The 15561-nt window shown below is 43.4% G+C and overlaps 1 protein-coding gene and 1 long non-coding RNA gene across 23 annotated transcripts in view; one reads left to right on the top strand and one right to left on the bottom strand.

Moving 5' to 3' along the window:
• Positions 1–11952, bottom strand: part of LOC146766229 (uncharacterized) — a 26762-nt gene extending 14810 nt beyond the window's left edge. Inside the window, exons 1-2 of the long non-coding RNA XR_014958043.1 lie at positions 5308–11952; positions 859–919 (exon numbers count right to left, since the gene is read on the bottom strand). This is a non-coding gene — a long non-coding RNA (uncharacterized LOC146766229). The remainder of the gene's footprint in view (positions 1–858; positions 920–5307) is intronic.
• The window catches only part of FOXP1 (forkhead box P1), a 380257-nt gene that overhangs the window by 269561 nt on the left and 95135 nt on the right, over positions 1–15561 (top strand). The window lies entirely within an intron of this gene.

The following is a 15561-nucleotide window of genomic DNA, read 5'->3' on the forward strand; positions in this document are numbered from 1 at the left end:
TGTTGCTGAAAGGAAATGGTGGTGCTGGGGGTAGAATTTTTCAGTAAAACTGCCCTCACACCCCATCAAGTCAGATGGGGCCGTGCTGACAAGGTGATACCTATAGACAGTACATAGAATAAATACCAAGGGTGGGGGGAATGTGCCCATTTTTCCTAAGTTTGTTTAAATAATGAACAAGTTATCTTTGGGGTTCACTTACAAAGATAGATGTCTCATTCAATAGCCACAGCAGTTAGCAGTCACCTTGGTTTTTTTGTGACAAACAGGCTTCATGTATAACAAGAACACCACAGGCATTGCTTATCCCTGCTGTGCTTGGCGAGGGCACTGGTGAGCAGCGCCCAGCACGAGTGCTGGGGAGCTTTGCATGGAGCAGGGAGGGAGGGATGCTGTCTGCCTGGGCTGCTGTTCTCCCACTGAAATGCTCCGTGGTCTTGCCTGCCCCAGGAGGAGGGGCCAGTACTGGGGCTGGAAATGCACCCAATGCACCCTCTAAACCCCACCACCGCAAACAGACACAGAAGATTAATCTGGTATATACTGTGTAGCTGATCTGTTATCATCTCATGGATAATTTCCTGTATTCCTTCTTTATTTCCTGATTAAATAGCCAAGGTACTTAAGCAGTATCCTATGGCCAGTGGCCACCTTGGGACATGGTGTCTTCAGTAGTGTTCAAATGACAGTGGGCTCCTGCAATCCTATTGGGGGTCTCTTGATCTTGGCAACTCTACCTGAAGATCAGCTTTTAACAAATCGTGAGATACTCAGTGTGTAAGAACTTGGACGCAGGACTGGAGATGTGCTCTGCTGATAGCTGAAAAACCCCAAATCTCCAAATACACGATGACTCACATTTTGAGCCTATTGCACACTGCCGTGGTTTAGATTTGGCAGTGACCTCCGGTTTCACAGCCTGATGACACAAACAAAAGAAAATTGAAAGTTAAGAAATGGATTTAATAACCAGCAGTTGGGGAAAGAACATAAAAAATACCAGTCCCACAAAAATTACTGGAAGTGAAAAAAAGACTAAAGGCTGTTTGATAATATATTTGCCACAGACATTGGAGATCCTTGAATCTGTGAAACAAATAATTTAACAGACCAGGTATGCTTACGATTTTGAAAATGTGCACATTTTTACTGGCCAAGATAAATATATATGTATTAATAGATGTATTGATTAAAATTTGCAGCTTTAATTGCTGATGCTCTTACCGATTATTCATTTTGGTTCTTCAAGCATTTTAGTTGCTGGCAAGAGTACACAGATTGGAAACAAATCAAGAGACACATTTTTCTCCCAAGAAAGTAAAAGTGCATGTGTGTTTTGGCAATACTAAAAATACAATTTTTTTTAAAAGATGTAAATGTTGTGTGTTGCATTGAGCTGGAAGTTGGATACTGGACTAAAAACAAGTTTAGGATGTCCAAATCAGTATCTCGCAATTCAAACCCACCACTTGGCTTTTCTTACATGATTAAATGAGATTTCTTGTCTGATAATTAACCTGCTGTGTTTGGAGAGAAGAAATAATGAAATTACTGGGATGGAAACTTTTGTTTTTGCTTGGCAAAACAAAAAAATAAATCTTCCCTTTAAGTCACGGCCAGAAAAAGAATTTGGGTTTGGTTTAAATTCTCAGGGTGAGACTGGGGGAGGCTGAGAGGACAGAGCTGTCCTCGCCTTTGCATACCGCTGCTTTTTAAAGCAGCCTTTTGGCTGGGCTTTTGTAGAATTTAATTTGCATGCTGTATTATCTTAATATATCTTTCCAGTATCTTGAGAAATAGAAGAGGGCAAGTGGAAAAAATGACTGTAGCTTGATGTTGGGGGCAATTATTATTGTTTTCTTATGAAATTAGAAATCGTTAGTTTGACAACATAATAAACACCGAGAGGTGAAGGGCAGGGTATGCTCCGTTTCACTTAGAGCACACAAGTCTCAGTTATGTTGTCTCAGGTTTTACACCCAGGGAACCCTTTTTACATAGTGGTAAATTTAACAACTGGTGGTGAAATAGTCTCAGCAGATGATTTGGCAGAAAAAGTAAAATTTTATTCTATTTGTATGAGTACCTCTCTGTTTTACTCTTCAATACAGGAATTGATCAGAATCTGGCCTCAGTCAAGCCAGTGGGAATTTTGGCACCAACTCAGCTTGGGTCAAGATTTTGGTTCTGCGGGGTTTGAAGTTTGCCTATGAAAATTTCACTTGAATCTTTCATTATCTGTTTCTAACTTTGGAAATTAAGCAAAGTTGAGTTTTGCTGGTTTCTACCAAAGAACCCCTTAGTTCTTATTTATTTTTCACCCCTAAGCCCAATTATAAGTGTTAGTCAGTTCTTGGAATGTGTCTGTGAAATGCAGACATCATCCACCCCACAAGCAGAACAAAATCTGAGTCAGATCATCAAAATTACATGATCAGCTTGAAAATTTTGATGCTAAGAGGTTTTTTTTTCATTACACCTATGGGCCTTTTTCGCTGCCTTTTTAATATTTTTGAAAAGCATTTATTATTCAGTTTTTCCAGCTTTTTAGACTAAGCAGAAAGGTGACAAATATGTTTATTCTTAAAAGAAGCCTGTGATTATCCTGTAATATCATGATTCAAAAAAATGAAGCTTCTAGGAAAATAGCAGTATATTTGGAAAGCTGGCAGTGTAAGGTGTAAGGTACTGTCAGCAAACATGATTATTCCCATTTTATAGCCATGTAAACCCTGACAGAGAGGTATTAAGTGACTCGCCCAAGGTTGGAGAGCTGCAGGCCTTCAGTGGTGTTGAGGTGTGCAGCTCTGCTGGGGTATTTGTGAGTCTGGCATCTGAGTGTTGGAAAGAAGTCAGTCCTGAGGAGCAAAGTAGAAGCCAGGATCCCTCATTTTCATCCCTGTATCTTGTTAGAGCACCCTGAGTGTCATTTTCTGGCAGGTTTTCTGCTTTGACATTAAGCATTTACAGAACAGGTTTGTAAAAACTGTGATTTCTGCCCAGGTTGGGAGCGGGGATGTGGGGCGGGCAGTGCCAGAGCCTGAACGTGCCTTACCCACCTCGGGGAAGGGGAAAACAAATGAAACCTTCCTGACTGGTCAGAAATGTGTAAATTGCTGACAAAATGACACATGTAATTAAGAGTGCTCCTGCCATTTTACCTTGTGGTTTACACCTACAGTGTTGAAAAAAGAGAGTGACTCCCACCTCGCTAATTACCATTATCACTGAAATGGTAGGGTTTGAGTCATTAGTTCCATGTGCATTTAATTAGAGGAAGGCTGAAATTGGATTTAACTTATTACTTTTTCATGGATCACTTTCTTGTCATCACTTCAAATTGGATTGCAGCCCCAGGTAACTAATTATGAGCGCCACAGGATCAAGAGTGAAAAAAAGGTAATTAGGAATAACACTGTTGGACCCTTGCTGGTAGTCCACTTGTGCTTGGGAAGAAATGAGAGCGGTATTTTGTAGTATTACAGATTAGGGAGTTAAAGGTATGTGCTGCTGCCAGGAATGATGGGAGACTGCCCCCTCCTATAGCGGTTTATATGATGTACAGCTGGGTTGAAGATGTTCTAGCGACATGGTTCCACAATCAGCTCCTTAATGCCGAGATTAAACTTGTAAAAGCAACAGATCGGTTGTAGGCATGAGGCGTCTCGACAGCCGGGGAGCCGGGGCTCCGTCCGTGTGTGATTGCACGGCGCTGCCGAGGCGCGAGCTCCAAGTACAGCCACAATTGATAACAAATTAATGAACATATTAATGATCCGAAAAGATCGTTCACATCTGACAGGGAGATACATCAGTCAGGAGGACAGCAGCGAGCCTGATGATGTGGGGATGTCAGGGACTGAGCCTGCGTTGTTGTCATGATAAAATCGTGAAATCGGGACCCCGCTTCTCTTTTGTTTGCTGGAGAGGTTTCTTTTTGTTTTGCTTTTGTGGGCAGGGCTCGCTTGGTTGGATTGTCCCTCTTTCTTCTTTTTTTATTTTTGATCTTGGAGATATGATTGCCAAGTTCTGCTTTCTTCAGAAAATACTTTAAAACAAATTGTTTTATTTCCATGTGCAGAACAGAGTTCAGAACTGCAAGTAATCAATTTTATTGACACAGTCTGGAAAAAAATGTTGATGAGAGTTCAAGGATGTGAAAGGATTGAAATTTCAAAGTACCCAACACCGAGTGTAGGAAAATTTCAGAAGTAGTTTCATTAAGCAAAGAAATCTATTGTGTGTGAGGATCTGTAAGAGGAAAATCTGCTCCAGGACCTAATGATATTACAAGGAGGTTATGGCAGCTGATTTTTGCCTTTAGAAGAGAAAAAGTTTCCTAATTTCTCCTAATAGTGAATCACAGTTCAAAGGCTAGCACAATTTCCTTAAGTTGTTTAAAATGGCTTTTAATACTCTGTTAATGTAGGCAAATATTTGTGACTCAGTGTTGGGTAAGTGCCGCTTGCTCATTATTTCCTGATGCAAAGCAAAGGGTAGGAAATTCTGTGAACACCATGCAGAGATGCTAAAGAGACTTAAGAGTAACAAAATTCAGTTACGGAAATTAAGTCTTTCTCATTTACTTGACATTGCAAAATAAATCTTGAGATTAAAAGGTATTACCTTTAATACAGAAAAAGAGAATCTCCTTTAATACATCTCAAATTGATTTACAATTTTTATACATAATATTCATCTGCGGTTGAAAAGGGGGCAACCTAAGGTCGAGTGATGTAGTGTTTCCATTTTTCCATATGAGTCTTACTGTGTGTGATAAAAGCAAACTCCTTTATTTTGTCAGTCTGCAGGAATTTCTGATGAAGTGCAGGGGTCACTTTTCTGTCAATTTGAGTAGGCAGCATTTTTGAACTACTGTTTTTTTCCCCCCTCCTACAAAGTGTGGCCCCGATCTGACACACGCATGCACACACACATACACACACTTAGAGTGCTGCAATCTGCAACTTATTAGTGCGCAGTGCTGGAGCCTGTCCAGTGGTTAGAAAATTTCCTGAAGCCTGGAATAACAGCAGTGGGTGCAAGTGCCATCGAACAGAAGTGACAATGAGGGGCAGTCCGGCCCGCCTGGCGCGATGCCCGGGCTGGAAAACCAGCTGAGATAGTCAAACGCGGGAAGATTGACGCGGTGCATCTGGGAAATGCTCAAAAAGTTGGGTTCTTGAAAAAATTACCTTCTGTGATCGTAAGACATCATCTGTTTTCCTACAGAGATTGTTTATAACAGGGTTTTCAAGCACTTGTCAAATAACCAGGAGTGAAGGAAACAGGCTAAAAATCTCTTACCGTTCAGATGAGTCCTGGTGTAGTTGGAAAAAAACAAACTCCCGTCACAGAGATCCACAGCTTCCCAAGGCAGAGGGAGCCTGGGAGAAGGAGAAAAGGAAACTCTTAGTCAAAATCAACCCAGCAAGCAGGGGCTGCGGGTTGGGGAAGGTATTTCTGCCAGGCTGATGGGTGCAGTGCTGGCACGGCGAGGTGAAGTCATACCTAGAAACTGTTTTGTGTGGTGCTTAGCTTTTGTTACTGAGCTGTGATATCATGGGCAAAATATTATAAACATAGCATGGCTATAGCTTGCTTGTGTAACAAAAGATCAGGAACTTTTATTAAGTTTGTTTTCCTTGTCATATTGTAAAAATTTATTATGTGTACTGTGTATATTAGAAACAGATTTGGGTAATTCTGTCTAAATGAAGTCATCCCAGCTATTTCCAGACTGTCTGTTTTTGGTTGTGAATAATTTTCATACATCAAATGGTTGTCATATTTAGTAGCTCTCTACATTTTAAATAGGACATATCCCATTTTGAACTTCCACGGACTTGAGATGCCCCTTGGTTTTTAAGGTTATTTTGTTGCAGGAATATTTTAAAGAGCTGCCAGTGGCAGGGCAGGTAGTGCTGGAGGAGTCGCTCGCCTTCCTGCAGCAAAATAACAGGTTTGTCACAACTGCAGTGGTACTTGTGGCTTTCAGCAGCACGTGCTGGGAAAAGCCTGCCAGATACCTATTTCAGCTTGTCCCTTTGTGTTCACACTTTGCAACAAATATGTTTAAAAAACACTAAAGGAAAAGTACTGTGTATCAAAAATCTCAGATAAAAGAATTCTCTCAAAAGAGTGCATGCTGCTGCTTTTTTTTAAACAGAAGTGTGAAAAGTTAATGTTTAAATGTTTAATGTTTTAATTTAAATCATAGACTCATCTGCATAGCAGCTAAATTGTTGTGTCTTTTTTTTTATTTATGTTTTTTAATCCTCAAGGTGAAGTTTCTTTAGTCAGAATGGGGAAGTGCTGGTGTTCCTCACACACCAGCTGAGAGGAGTTTGCACTGGAGGAGTCTGCAGTGATGAGCACAGAGCAGAATTTTGCCCTGAAAGCATCAGCTTTGCCAGAAATACTTGGTTTACAGCAATTTGTTTAAAAAGAAAGGGAGAAAAAAAAAAAAAAAGACAGGAGAGAGAGAGAAGGCATTTTGATCTGGCGTGCTGGAGTGGAGGAGAGCAGCTGTTTGCCTCATGTGTTTAAATCTCTAGAGCTAATATTGAAGTTTCAGGGCAACAAGTGCAACATAACAGAATAAGTAGAAACTAAACCCAGGGAAACATTTGGAAATGCTGCTTGGATGTGGCTTTGGAGCTTGACAGTTTTACAGCTGTATCATCAGGTTGGCAAAATATTTTGTGGTGCGTACAAAGAAAAGGCTGTTGTGTTGCTGAAATGTTTTTATTTGTCTGATATGTGTAATCTTCCTTTTATAAATTACTAATCTATTTAAGGTGTAACATTAATGGCACATAATCTCAAGTCACTGAAAGCCTGGAAAATTAAAGTAGGCTGAAGGCACAAGAAAGAAACCTACTTTGTGTCAGGCTGAAGTTTGATGAAGCATGGAGAAGATGGAATAGATTATTAAATAAACTTTAAGAGGAGATGGAAAAAACACTGAAATATCTCATTTTGAAAGGAATTAGTTTACTTGATTATATGCAACTGTATCACACTCAGGAAAGTATAAGACAAATGAAAGCAAAACAAAATTTAATTGAGCTATTATTTTGCAGACTTTGGCTCCGTTTCAGACAGCCTAATCAAATTGCGCTTTTCTCAAATAACTAATGTTAAATGCAGTCTACCAACAGATGTTTAAACAGAGACTAATTGGAAAATCTACATCCTGGGTTTAGCATGTCTAGCTGAAAAAGTTTTGAAATTGCTTTGGAACGGGGTTGGAAGGTGATGGGAGGAGCTCAGGTAGTGATGGGTGCTGGAGTGGGGAGCCAGGAGACAGAGATACTTGTACTGGAGCAGATGAGGTCACCGATGCCACCAAGGTCACTGATGCTGTGGTTTGGTGCCATGGGCCCCTCAGAAAGTTTTTTTCCATCGTTTTGTACTGTGAGAAGCATGTTGCAGCTGGGTAGCTCGTGCCGTGCAGCAGCGTGCATGGAGTACGTAATGCAGTGGAGCACATGGACTGAGGATGTTAAAAGCAGTACAAATTATCATAGCTGTGCTTCCTTGCCAGTTCTGACATAGTCTGACATTTTTTAAATAGTTGCAGATTTAAATTATTCACCTGTGGTTTATCTCAGTGCTGAGCCTTTTATGACACATCAGTGCATCCCTCTTGGGTGGGTTGCAGCATTGAGTTGGACATCCTGGGGCAGATTTGTCCTGGGTGTAAGTGACAACCATCCTGCTTCTGATTTTTCTGTCAAATCTGTTTTACACCAAAGTCAGTCCAGTAGCAGGAGTCCCTGGAAGTGTTCAAGGCCAGGTTGGACAGGGTTTGGAGCAAGCTGGTCTAGTGGAAGGTGTCTCTGCCCAGGGCAGGGGGCTTGTAACTGGATGGGCCATAAGGTCCCTTGCAACCCAAACCATTCTGTGATTCTGTGATGATTATTTTTTGGTTTTGTGCATTTTGTTGCTGATCAAAACTCTGGGGCAAAGAGTTACTTGTGGTTTGCCTCCTGGACTTTGAACACTGTCAGTTGAGCAGCTGCAGTGTCCATTTTCACATTAGCTTGGAAAATTTTATCCCAAGGACTTTGCTGTCCTAGGGACCAGTGTTTTGTGCATTCAGACAGGTAGGAATAGAACTGAAAGGAATTGGGGTCTTGTCATGAAAAAGGCAAAAATCAGAAATTCTTGTGAAACGCTTCCCATCTTTCATTAGGGAAAAAACCCATAGGCAGTATATAATGGGGAGTAGCCAATCTGTAAGAAAAATAATAATGGACATATATAAATTGCCAATTTTACTGGTTGGAACTGTAGAAAGGCAGATTATATTTTATAGCTTGTAAACATCAGGACAGATATTTCGGGAGAACTGCAGACAGCTGTAATTTTGTGAATGTGCACAAATTACTTGGAAAACAAATATTCCTCTGCCTACACAGCTGTATTCACAACCGTGGACCAGAATGCCTTTTGCATGATGCTCACGCCTGGTTGTGTGGAATATAATATGCTCAAATGAAGAAAATGTGATTTAAAAGTGAAGCCAGAATTAATACTTGCTGTGAAAACCTGTATTACTGGCTGAGGTGTTGGCACAGGAGTGGATAAACCACTTGAGGAAAAAAGAGAACAAACCAGGACGTTTATTTGTACTCAGATCAAGAGCTGAATGCTCAAACTTCTGTAAGAGAGATGAACATGGCTGTGTCTTGCAGAGATGCCTCATGCTGCCTGTGCTGCCCTGCAGGGTAAACACCGAGCTGGATTTGATGCTTAGAGAGGTCTGCGGGACTGCATCAGGTCACCCGTGGGGAGAAGGGATGTGGGAAGGAGCTGGGGACTCCCATGGCTTCACAGGGGCTGTGAACCCATGAATTGCCCAGCCCTGTTCTTCCCAGTTACCTGCAGCCAGGTAGATTTGCAGAACACACCGAGTTTATTTGTGTGCTGGCAGTTCCTTCTGTGTGTCCTTTTCCTGTGTGATAAGGAGTTCCTACAGGAAGGTATGAATAACAGGAGAGAAGGCAAAGAAAATCCCCAAAAGTAAGAACAAAGCCAAGCAAGAAGCAGTAAGCACGAGATGGCAAGAGCCAAAGGCCTGGCATGGATTTTACTTTCAGGTTTGGTGTTTATTCAAAGGCTGTGGATACAGGTTAACTTCCTTGGCTCAATATTTATTGCTGTGTTACTTGCCTTAAACTGGAACAATGAGCGCTTTGTTGATTGGGTTCAGAGATTGTCCGGTTTTATTCTCTCTCCTGCATCCCCCCCTCTCTATCTGCAGGTTTTAAGCAGTTTATTTTAATTTCAGATTTCCCACCCTCCATGGTGAATTGCTGCTGTGCCACTGGCAGCAGCACTTGAGGGACTATTGTTCGTCTTTTCAAAGTGGTGGGAGCACACAGCAGAGCCATTAGCTCCTGTGAAGCTTGACCTTCCTTGATGATATCACACTAGGATAAACATTTTGAAGGAGAGGGGAAATATCACACAGGTTATTTTTCATCAGAAAAGATTGTAGAAATTTCCCGTGCAAGAGTTAAAAAGAGGAAAAAAAAAAGCCATAATGCACTAGTTACCTTTCTGTTTGAAAGCCATCAAAGATGTGTCCAGATCAATTAATAGGAGAGGGAATATGTCCTCGCTGTTAACCATGCTGACCCTTGAGCAGACAGTGGAGCAGAAAATCAGTGAAGTCACAGTGCAGTGAATGATGACTGTACGGATTTTCTCCTAATTTAGCAATGGCAGTGATTTCAGTGCTATTAGGAATGGGCCCATCCTGGACAGTTTCTCAGGCTTCAGTGTTTGGAAAGTGCCCCGAAGGTATTGGGGTTTCTCTCTGGAATAGGAGAATTAACATCATGCAGAACATAGTTCAGATATTTTTAAATCACGTTGTCAGCAACTGCCACTACAAGGGAAGGTATGGTTATGACTTGCATCACTGTTATTTTTTACTTGGAAAGTGTGCTCGTTTTGAGTCCTTCACTCAGCTGTGTCTACCCAGAGGAAAAACAAACCAATTTCTTCTGGGAGAACTCAGCAATGGTCACAAGGCCAGCTGCAAAATTGTGGTGGTGGTTTGTTGCTAATTCTGCAGGAGTGAGCAGAGGGGACCACCCTGTCCTAAATAAAAAAAAGGGGAAGGAAAACAAAACAAAAATAATTTTAGAAAAACCTTTCAGTTTGTAACTTTGATTTTGCTTAAAAAAAAAAAAAAAAAAAAAAAAGGTATAAACAGCCTTCGTCCTTGCCCAGAATGCTGTAATAATTACTGGGGCAGGTTTTCCATTCATTGTTGGTTTTGCCTCACACCTGTAGGAAGCCTGCTCTTTTGCTTCTGTGCTTTGCCACCGCAGTACTTTTATTTGAAAACGCGAGGAAATTCAATTTCCTAACCCGCCTCTCGAGTCAGGGCAGTTCTGGCAACAGGAGGGTTGCAAATGGCTGGTGTGTGAACAGTTTGGGATGGAGCCGCTCGCACGGGGCCGTGCTGAGGTGCGGGAGAGGGAAGATAATTGTAAAATGTTCTGGTGGGGATCTGATTGACAGCCTATTGTCTGCAGGCAGTGAATAAAGAATAGGAAATGAGTTAAGTGCAGGGATCTGGCAGGCTGCAGGCTCTGCTGGTGGCAGCTGCTGCACCCAGCCAAGCTCCCAAACCAGCCGTGGCACCCCTCGTTCCAAGGCACGCCAAAAGGGACACCCCTCTGTTGGTCCAAAACGTGTGTCAGATGAGGCTGTGTCTCATTTCTGCTGCTGGGACATCTGGGGTGGTCTCAGCCCCTGTGTTGGGGTGTCCCTGCTCACTCTGGGATTTTCACTGTGTGTCACTGTGCTTCTGGCCCGTTAATGTAGGGGACAACAGGGAAGTCCCATGGGGCTGCTGGATGCCTGTGGTCCAAAAGCAAAGCAAGAAACGGAAACTTCTCCCCAGCTCAATAAATTTGTCAACACGAGGTCTCTTTGGTAGTTTTACAGTATCATAATATCTGGGGCCAGTTAAGTGTGTTTTAAAGTTTTCATTATCCCACTTTTTTCCCTGGAGTGATGCATGCCCTCAGGTGCAGCTGCCCATGAGAAGCCCCCAGTGAACACTTAAATATCACAGAGCCACACGTGCGCTTTAGACAGAAATACCAAACACAAATACTCCATCCCCAAAATCTCCGTCTGTAATTTTATTTTTATCTCCTTGCCTATGTGCATTTAAGAAAAAAAGAAAAATCCCAGATTTGCATTGTTAGTGTAGGCTTCTGAGCCAGATTGTACTACAGAGCACACTGATGTGTCTTCCCCTGAGGTATGGAAAGATCTATGTGCGCTAAGCAGGTGTTTTCGTTTGTTTAATTGGAGCTGAGTTTAGCACAATATTACAGATAAATGAATTACACATGTTCAGTAATTCATAGAAAGTGAGTGTTGTTTTGCTTAGACACTTGTCTTCACATCCAGGTTTGCAGGGAGAGCGTGCTGGCAAAGAGGACTGAGGTCTTTTAAAAACAAAAAAATGTGTGTGCTTGAGCAGAGCCTGATGTCTGGTTGCTAAAACAGCAGTAACTATTTCACCTTTGTTTAAATCGTAGCATTGTAAATTTAAGTAGTATCCTGTTTTGATGAACTACAAAACCACAGGTCTGAAAAAGAAGTGCACGAGGCCTGTGTCAATAGTTGGTGGCATCTTTGGGCAGGAAATTTTGGGGTGACACACACTGCTTGTGACGACACCAGGGATGGAGAGACCTGAGAACCACCCAAAGGGCTCTGGAGCTTCTCTGGTGTGCAGTGCCCAGGGCAGTGAATCCAGTTGATGATGACTGGTTTTGCTTTACCTGTAGTTTTTGTTACTAGTTCTTTTTTCCATCTCACTTTTTATTGGGCTTCCCAGGCTGAAGCTGCCACACCCCTTGCAGAGGCACTGCAGGGTATCAGTGCCCTCAGCCCCTTGTGACCACTGATGGGTCTCTCAGCAGCAGGACAGGATCCCTGGATCCCAGGAAAGCCTCCCTGCCAGGAGGAGCACAGAGGATGTGCTGGCCCTGCTCTCGCAGGAGCAGCGAGCGAGAGCTCAGAGGTGCTGCCTTTCAAAGGATGAGCAAAACTGGTCTCTTCTTCTGGGAGTAGTCCCAGCCCTTGGCCAGCTTCCAGATGGATAATTCAACTTACCCGAATTTCCTCTGCAGATTCAATTGTAAACTCTTCTCTCGCTGTTCCCCGCCAGCGCTGTGTCTAACTGTGCTGCGCAGTGTTAAACAACTGTCACGTGCAGCTCCACAGCCCGTGGAGTCAGAGGCACAGCAAGTAAAAGGTTGTTTCAGAACTTGGGCTGACCTCTAGGGAAGGTATTGTTTGTGCCTTTTCAGTTTGTGCAGTACTTTGGAGCAAGCTTTTGGATTAAAGGTCTGATTGGAGTGTAGGTCAGTGCTGGCAGTGTCAGCTTTGAGGCTGATGGTGAGAAGTGACTTATTCAGGGACATCCTCTCTTGTGGACATCCTCGCCTTCAAGTCTCCTGATAAGTGAAATTAAGGCTGTTTAGCTGCATTCTTCATTCATCTAGGAATGAGTTCATGCGTCACCTGTAGAGATCTTGTGTATATTCCTTCCCACCCATCAGCAGTAGCTTCCCACCAGCCTCCTGCCAGGTCACTGTGGGCTGCAATAGAAGATTCTTGTATGGCAGAAACTGCACTGACAGCAAAACAGCAGCCCTGGCCCACACAGGTACCCACTGGAGCTGTGCTTGGTAAAACCAGTATCCTAGGATGGATCCAGCAGGGCTTGGTGCATCAGCCTGGCTTTCTAAAGCAAGCAAAGGCACGAGGGGAGGTGGTCTGTGATCTGGGAAGTGCTTCTGAATCCTCCAGGTTAAATGGAGCCACCACAGTAAATCACAGTTGAAAGTGAATTGGAAGCATTTAAAACTGTTACTTCTTTGAGGCTTTTCCTGCTTCACACACCGGTATGGGATTGTTCTGCAGGAGGTTCCTGGGAATTAATGTGTGTCCAAACCTGGCAGCAGTCTCAGAAGGTTTATGGCAGTGTAATCTACAAACTTTTAATTACATATATATCTAGCTGAGTAAGTAGCTTGAAATCTCTTTAAACTCTTTGTTCATGAATGTATATTAAAAAGTGCCCATCCCACATGCACACACGCACACACACACACCCTCTTCCTTCCTTCCTTCCTCGTTTTACACCCACTTCCAGCAAGGCTGTGGCTTGTGGCATCCGTCCTTGTGCCGAGAGCCGTGGCCAGAGCTCCCCACGGGGGTGGCCCAGCCAGGGGCTCAGCTGGACACTGAGCCCCCCTCTGCTTCCTCCCACCGTGTGTCCAGTGTCACAGGACAGTGCAGAAGCTGTTGACTGTGACTGTGTTTCCCACTTGATGTGCAGCCCTTTTGGGAGGTTGATTCTGCAGCTTCAAACACTTTAATGAGATGCAAATTGTTTGTGATGCTGCCTTACTAAATGTATTGTAATTTTAAAATCATTTGCTTGTTAATTGTATTTAAATAGCTGCCACTTAGACAAGCAGAAAGTTTCCAGAAAGATAAATTGGTTGGTTTTTTTTTCTTTTTTACTGTGTTTGAAAGCAGCCCCGATGACTTTTCATGGCTGCTTTGGTACAGCACATTCCAAATGGCAGCGTGCCCTGGCCTCACTCGACTCCTGGTCCTCACTCTTCCCTCCGAGCAGAAATACTCACTGTCACCTTTCTGCTACAGAACCACAGTCCCCTCAGAAGGTGACACAGTGGAGTGAGTGGCTGGAGATGTTCCCAGTGGAGATCACTTACATTTCCCTCCACACAGCCAAATCAGATCAACCTAGGTCAGATTTTGGGGTGTGTGATTCTAATGCTGCTATTCCTGATATGAAAGAATCCTGAAAATTCAGAGGATGTAAGTCTTCTGGGATCTTTGAAATTCCCAGCCTGTTTTTATGTGGATATCTGACTGCTGGGCAGCTGAGGCAAGGTCACCTGTCCTCAGCACCTTCAGGGCTCTGTCTTCTACACGTTGGATTAAATGGCAAAATTTCTCTTGGCTTCAGCTGAGCAATACAAGGTTCCTCCTGACCTCAGTTCAGCTTGGTCTAGAGCTGATTTTGATCCCACACTGTTGCTAGCTTTGGCATGGAGCAAGCTACACTGTGTAATTTGTATTTTATTTGTGTTTGAAATACTGTCCTGGAAAACGAAAAATAATATTTCCATATCAGTTAATTCTTCTTGTGTTGGCTGGAGGATCCCACCCTGCCAAGGCTCCTGACTCTTGTTTTCCAGCTCCTCCACATTCAGTGCTGGACCCTCATTCCCATTCTGCCTTGTTTTCCCAGTGATGTCTCGTATTCCCTCTGTTTTCTGTTTGCACCTTTGTTGTGTGGCAGGATCAGTAATAATAGTTAATAATTAGCAGCTCAATAGCACTCTTCACCTTCAAAGCAATTTTAGGCATTAAATCACTTGGTTCTGCTGGCACTATTACAATATTGACTTGTTATTTCACCAGTGTCATTGAGGCAGCAAAAGCTGCGTTTTTATAGAGGCCAAAGTGGGGTCATTTTTTTTTTTTCGAGTATAAAATTGGCAAAAAATAAAATTTTCTCCTAGGCTGACACTTTGTTTGCCAAATTTCAGCATAGAGCCAATTTTTAAAGCTGAGTAATAAACACCTAAAAAGTTCTGGTTTATAATGGCAGTGCTGAGAAGCCATTAACTGAATGGCTCCACTATAACACAAGAAAACCCTTAAACTGTCAAAAAACCTGTAGAAACCGGACAGAGGCTTAGCAAATGTGAACTTTGCTGTGAGTCTGGAGCTGAGAGATGCAAAGGCAACCTGTGGAGACTGGTGGCACAGATCATGAGGTGTGTCCCTTCTCCATCACAGGGAAAATGGTCCTTTCCCAGGTATGTGATGGAGTGAGGTGAGCATCCTGTCCCAGGTGAGCATCTCTCCAGGTCTCTCAAGACATTGGGAGAATGAAGGTGAGGAGGAGCAGTAGGGATGGAGCTCCAGGGGAGCAGAGAGCAAAACCTGGGACAACAGCGAAAGCCTGGAGCAAGGAGGGAGTTGGGTGATGCAGGGTAGCAGAGGGGATTTGGGAGGAAGCCCATGGGGAGGGATGAAGGGTCAGGAGCCTGGGCAGCCCTGGAGGGCACTGGAGGCAGACCAGCAAGGTGGCACCAAGCCCTGGTGAAGCCCTGCTTGGCTCTTTCTCTCCTGGGCCTGTAGAGTGTATTTCTGCACAGATTTTCCTGGAAGTGAGGGCAGCTCTGCTTGCTTCTGCCTGTGACCTGCAGCTTGCTGCCAAACTTGGATGCAAATGCCACGTCCCAGACGAGCACCGGGCATGCAGATGGCCGGGTTCAGGGTATCAAAAGCCACCTCCCCAAGGCAGCACACACAGCCCGTGGCCAGCTCATCCCCTCTGCCCTTCCCAGCACAGGGGAGAAGCCAAGCTGTAAGAGCAATGTAGTAAAACAGCAAATTGACCAGTAAAAGAAATCAGTAAATGAAGGGAACAGCTATTAATATGCCAAGCCAAGATGTGTAATTATACCC

The sequence above is a fragment of the Lonchura striata genome, chromosome 12 (genome assembly GCF_050655825.1).
Source record: "Lonchura striata isolate lonStrDom1 chromosome 12, ASM5065582v1, whole genome shotgun sequence".
Lineage (NCBI taxonomy): Eukaryota > Metazoa > Chordata > Aves > Passeriformes > Estrildidae > Lonchura > Lonchura striata.